We start from the raw sequence: 6059 nt of genomic DNA, 5'->3' as shown, positions 1-6059 counted from the left end.
AGAGCGTCCATTGTCTCCTTCTACTGGAATTAATACTGAAGCATGAGCTTCTTATCTAGTTTTATCTTCTTGAATTGCTTCATCTTTATTATTTCTTGCGAATAGTATTCTTCAACCAACTTTGGAATTAATTGGTGAGAAAGATAATGCCTCTTGTTTACTGATTCCCATACTTTCCTCTCATTATCTTTCTTGCGAGAAATGATATGTTATGAATACTTATAAATATTTTGTTTTGTCATGTGGTCTTATTTTGCCTTCCTAATTAAAGGTCTTATTATGCCACCTCTTGTCATTGCGACAAAATCGCAGGACGTCCTTGCACTTTCATGCAAAAACCCATTGATCTTGCCTTAACTTTTTCTTTTGTATTATTGCCTCTTCAGGAATGTTGCGAAAATATGATAGGCCTAAATATTCTTGCGAAAATAAAGCCCCATTACATTGCCGTCTTGCGACGAAATCACAGGACGTCTTCGCACTTTCATGCGAAAACCCATTGATCTCGTCTTATCTTTTTCTTTTGTATCATTTCCTCTTCAGTATTGTCGCACAAATATGACAATCCTTAATACCCTTGCGAGTAAAAAGCCTCATGACATTTGCGTCTTAAGACACTTATCAGCTCCCTAATGGAGGGTGCCGCCCTTATCTTCCCCCTGGTTGCCCCTTCAAAGAGGCGTACCTCTACCATACAAGTTTGGCTCCTCCCATCCGGTCTTAACAACAACCAGTTGTTTTCGCAGCCTCTTATCCCTTTTACCTATAGGGTTTGTGGTTACGAGACTGCACCCTAAGTGGGGTTTTCTTCCGGCCGAGTGCATTATAAGCCAAGACTTGTCAAGAATGGAAAGGTACGCTCCAGACGCCCCTGGCACTCTTGACTCATCCGTATACCTCGGCGCCTTGATCAGATTCTTCACTCCTTGGGAGAGTCCTTATTACCTTAGTCGCCCAACCTAAGTCATATGCTTAAGCTGAGAATCCAAGGTGCCTCTCCCAGATGGGATTTATTGATCCCAAATCTCCATGACTCAGGTTCCAGGGGCGGTGTAACCTTTTCCCTGAGTCATGCAACATGTACCCCCTTATATGACGTACTTTAGGTCTTACATTTGCCTCTTGCGACATTTTATTCGCGAACTAGGGTGTACGCCATAAAGGTTCGCCCCTTTATTTTATGTCATTGTTCTATGATTATCTCTGCGAAAATTTCGCACATGATGATCTTGTTTTGATATGAATAATCTCGCAACTATTCTTTCAGAATCCACAACTTCTCAAAGCTTCTTATGGATAATATCTTTTTAAGTACAATCTGTTCCATGGTCTGTCAAGTCTATGACCAATATCTTTACCTTCTGGATCCATTAATTTATAAGCTCCTGTCCCAACTATCTCCTTAATGATGTAAGGTCCATCCCATTTTTTCGCTAACTTTCCACCATTTTCTCGCTGATATATTGGTGTCTCTCGCAAAACTAAATCTCCTGGTTGAAATTCGCGTACTTTGACACGTTTATTATATTCTCGGGCTAATCTTCGCTGATAATTCTCCATATGTTGTAAAGCTCTTTCTCTTTTTTCTTCTAACTCATCAAGTTTGCTTAAGATCAAACCCGCACTAAGATTTTTCTCCCAAGCTTCTCTCTTTGTTGTCGGAATAACAACTTCTGTTGGTAACACCGCTTCAACTCCGTATGTTAAACAAAAAGGTGAAATTCCAGTAGCTTCTCTCCTAGTTGTATTATAAGCCCATACTGCATTATGTACTTGTTCGCACCATGCTCTATGATGTCCTTCTAATTTCTTCTTTAATATATCTGCAATTGTTTTGTTTGTTGCCTCTGCCTGCCCGTTAGCTTGTGGATATAGAGGAGTAGACTTTCCACATTTTATTTTAAATGCATTAAGTAACATTTCTATGTTCTGTCCTTCAAACTGTTTCCCATTATCAGATACCAACTGCGCGAGAATTCTGAATATGCAAATGATATTTTCGAATATGAATGTAAATATATCTTTGTCGCGAATATGTTGTACTGCTTTTACTTCTGTCCATTTTGTGAAATAATCTGTCGCGACTATTAAGTATCTTCTTTGTCCAGATCCTGGTAAAAATGGCCCTACAATATCTAAGCCCCACTTTTCAAAAGGCCATACACTGGTTGAAGATGACAATGGTGCTCCAGGTGCATGTATTTTCTTTCCGTGCCGCTGATAATCTTCGTAACGTCTTGATATTTGTTTTGCATCTTCGTGCATGTATGGCCAGTAATAGCCTTGCATTTTTTCTCTATGTTCCAAAGATCTTCCCCCGCTATGATTGCCAGCATCTCCACTATGTAACATTTTTAGCACCCTTTCTCCTTCTTCTCGTGTCAAACATCTGAGTGATGGTCCATTAAAGGATTTTCAGTATAGCATCCCATCTCTTAATTCATAATTTGTTGCGCGACTTTTTAACTTGTGTGCTTCCAATCTATTTCTTGGTGTTTCTCCTTTCGCCAAATATGCATGAAGTTCTATTCTCCAATATGCGATATTGTTCGCTTGTTCTTCTTCTCCACCATCTATTATCATCATGTTCACTTCTTATTCTTCTTCTTTATTGATTGATGGTGACAGAAGTGTCTGTATTTTTATGCATCTCGCAGTTGGATCTGTCATCATGCTTGAGATGAAAGCAAAAGCGTCTGCGAGTCTGTTATCCTTCCTTGAAATGTGCCTCTATTTTATCTTTGGGATTTTCAACGAGCTTTTTGTATTTCTTCAAGGATGGTTCATTTGTAGTGTACTCTCCCTTTATTTGGCGAATAACTAGCTGTGAATCACTAGTGATCCTGGCATTTTCTAGTTTCATATCTATTGCGAATTTTAAAGCATGTATCACAGCTTCATATTCCGTTTCGTTATTAGTGGATGCGAATTCCAATCTGAATGAAAAAGCCATATTCGTTCCTTTTGGCGAAATTAAAACAATTCCAACCCCATTGCCTTCCCCATTTGATGATCCATCTACCAATATCTCCCATATATTTGGTTCTGTTAATAAGTCTTTTGGATCTCCATGTTCTTCTTCTATATCCATCATCTCTTCCACCGCTTCATCATCTTATAAAGGAAATTCTGCTAAGAAATCTGCGACAACTTGTGATTTTGGTGAAGATAATATTTCATACTTGATTTCGAAATGTCCTATTTGTGCATTCCATCTCTCCACCCTACCTGATCTTTATGAATTCTTCATCACTGATTCAATTGGTATTTTTGTTAGCACCCTTATTTTGTGTGCTTGAAAATATATGCGAAGTTTAAATGCGGCGTATACTAATGCTAAAATTAGCTTCTCAATCTTTGAATAAATCCTTTCTGCAACATTAAATGTTTTGCTGATATAATAAATGGGCTTTTCCACTCCTTCATCCGTTCGCAATAACACATGATGGACACATTTTTGTGTCCAATTTGTCTCGATTCTATATATTGATAGTGCTCATTTTTGTACTTATTATGGTGTTTTATGTGTGTGTAGGTATTCTTGTCCAATAAACATTTTGGAAAAATCGGCTCGAAAAGTTGTCGAAAAGCGCACCCGGAGGACACTTGCTATTCGGACTCTCACTATGGATAAGGGGTACCCGAATTACTAAGGGGCACCCTAAGGACATCCCAAAGGCACCTGCTATCGGCACCCCTACTCTGGATAGGGGCACCCTTCTTCTTCACATTTCAAACACATTTTTTTGGCGGGAAAATGAACCCACACACCTGCAGATTAGGGTTCGGAATTCAACAGAGTTTTAGAGAGATTCAAGGTCTGATTTTCGTTGGGCTGGACTTCCTAGAACATTACAGGGTTGTTACGTGTGTTTGGATCGAATGAATTGGGCTGAATAAGCCGGGAGAAGGAAACATAGGTGTAGGAAGTTCACGGCTTGTAGCGAACTTCTGGATTTGGTTTTGTCTGAGATACAATCGTATTTGGTTGTCGCTTTGGAGTCAGTTAAGCCTGTTTCTATAAAACAGGACTGGTAAGTCTGTCAGATTCGATAAAGTCGTGAGATTTCGTCGAGTTCAAGCTAAACAGAGTTTAAGGAAGTTTCGGGATTTTCTTCAACTATAATTGGAAGTTACGTGAAGTATTAACAGTATACTGATGGATATGATTGAGGATATCATCATTTGGAGATTCTGGTACGTTGGATTAAACTTGGAAGACGCGTGCATAGAAAGCTAGAGAGAATTATTCTCGGGACTTGCTGTGAAAGAATAATCAAGATAAACTTGAGTTGTTTAGGGTTTACTTGAGAGTTGTTGCCTATATATAGGTTGGTTGCAAGTCATAGAAGGGTGACGAACAATTTGGGGTAGTTTAGATAACCACAGAAAGCTCAAAATTGAAATTACAGACATTCAGTTCTGCTGGTGTAGGGGAAGAACACGAAGAACATACTACTCCCGGAGACAGTCGTTTCTTCTACAGCAGTTTAGAAGAAAGAACACGAAGAACATACTACTCCCAGAGACAGTCGTTTCTTCTACATCAGTTTTCATATATCGTTTCTGTAACAACTGTTTGTAACGCTTATACACCGTTGCAAACTGTCTGCTTAACTAGTTCTCTTGTTTTTCACCCTTTTGAGCTATGAAAACCTATTTTGAGTATGTGAATAATATGAGGAGCTAAACCCCTTAGCCGAGGCGACGGAGGAAGCCATTGTTCCATGAAAAGTGGTATATTTCTATTTTAATTAATTCTTGCAATTTTTTTTTATGATTATTTGCATGGAACTAATATTGGAAAATTGATTTTTATTGAATGATTGTGATCCATTTTGATGGAGCATGCTTAGTTTAAGACTTTTGATGTTTCATGCTTGATGTATACAATTGTTACTTCAAAAATCTACTAGAGGCAATATATTAGAATCACTTTAAACGCAAAGAATTGCATGAATATTGATTAGATTAAATCACTTCATTGGTCAATGGTGGAATCCTGAGTCTCGGTGCTTTTTATAATCTTGATAACAACTTCATCTTGAGTTTTTATTTTAATTTAAGTTTAAAACAAATCTTCACAAGTCTGAGTGAACGACAACCTTTTACCACTATCTACAACAACATAAAAAACCACATCAACACAGCGCTTAAAGCATGTGATGTTGTCGCAAGATAGATCAATAGTTCTTCTTCTGGTTCTGCCTTTTGTAAAATAAATGTATTCATAAAGTGTTCTTTGATCCCTTGAAAAGCTTTAAGTGACAGATAAGTTCAAGTCTCCACATACCTTTTAGTCGATGAAGATCCACTAGTTCCTTGAGTAGTCCTTCGTCTTGTATGATGATTGCCATGGAGTCTTGATCTCAACTACACTTTCTATCCTAATCCAATACCTTAGCTCTAATAGGCTAGTAATGAAGACTTATAGTTTTGATCACTAATATTGACAAATATGCTTGAGATAGCAACGCATGCGAGTTCGACCGAGTAATGCTCTAACAATCTCCCCCTTTGTCAATTTTAGTGGCAAAACTATTAATACATATGGAATATAAAAAATAAATCTTTTGTAGCTCCTATTCCACATGCCTAATCTTCAACATTACTCGAAATCTTCGTCGCTTCCAAGTACTCCAATGATCCCAAAGGTTGTAAGTTTAATATCATCGTTGTTGAAAATCCGTAGCTATAACAACAAGAAAACAATAGTTCTCAATCATTGTTATACAATGTCATAGTATCATTATACAACGTCAAAGTTCAACTGTATCACAACTTCAACAACAATACTATGGTGATATGTATCACTCCCCCTTAGTCAGTACTCCATCTCACATGGAAACCACTCCCCCTTACATAATGATCCGAAAACCATATGTATTTGCAGTGTGAACTACATATTCCCCTTTTTGTCAATAAAATTGGCAAATGTACAAGAATGGGATCCTAATGAAATTTCCGAAAGAGACATTTCATGACCAAAAGAAAGAACACACATCATCTTATTTAGATGCAATCATAAATCCGAAGCTAAATGCATTCATCAAGGAGTT

Source organism: Papaver somniferum, unplaced genomic scaffold (assembly GCF_003573695.1).
Source record: "Papaver somniferum cultivar HN1 unplaced genomic scaffold, ASM357369v1 unplaced-scaffold_18, whole genome shotgun sequence".
Lineage (NCBI taxonomy): Eukaryota > Viridiplantae > Streptophyta > Magnoliopsida > Ranunculales > Papaveraceae > Papaver > Papaver somniferum.
Note: the sequence above shows the minus strand (reverse complement) of the source record.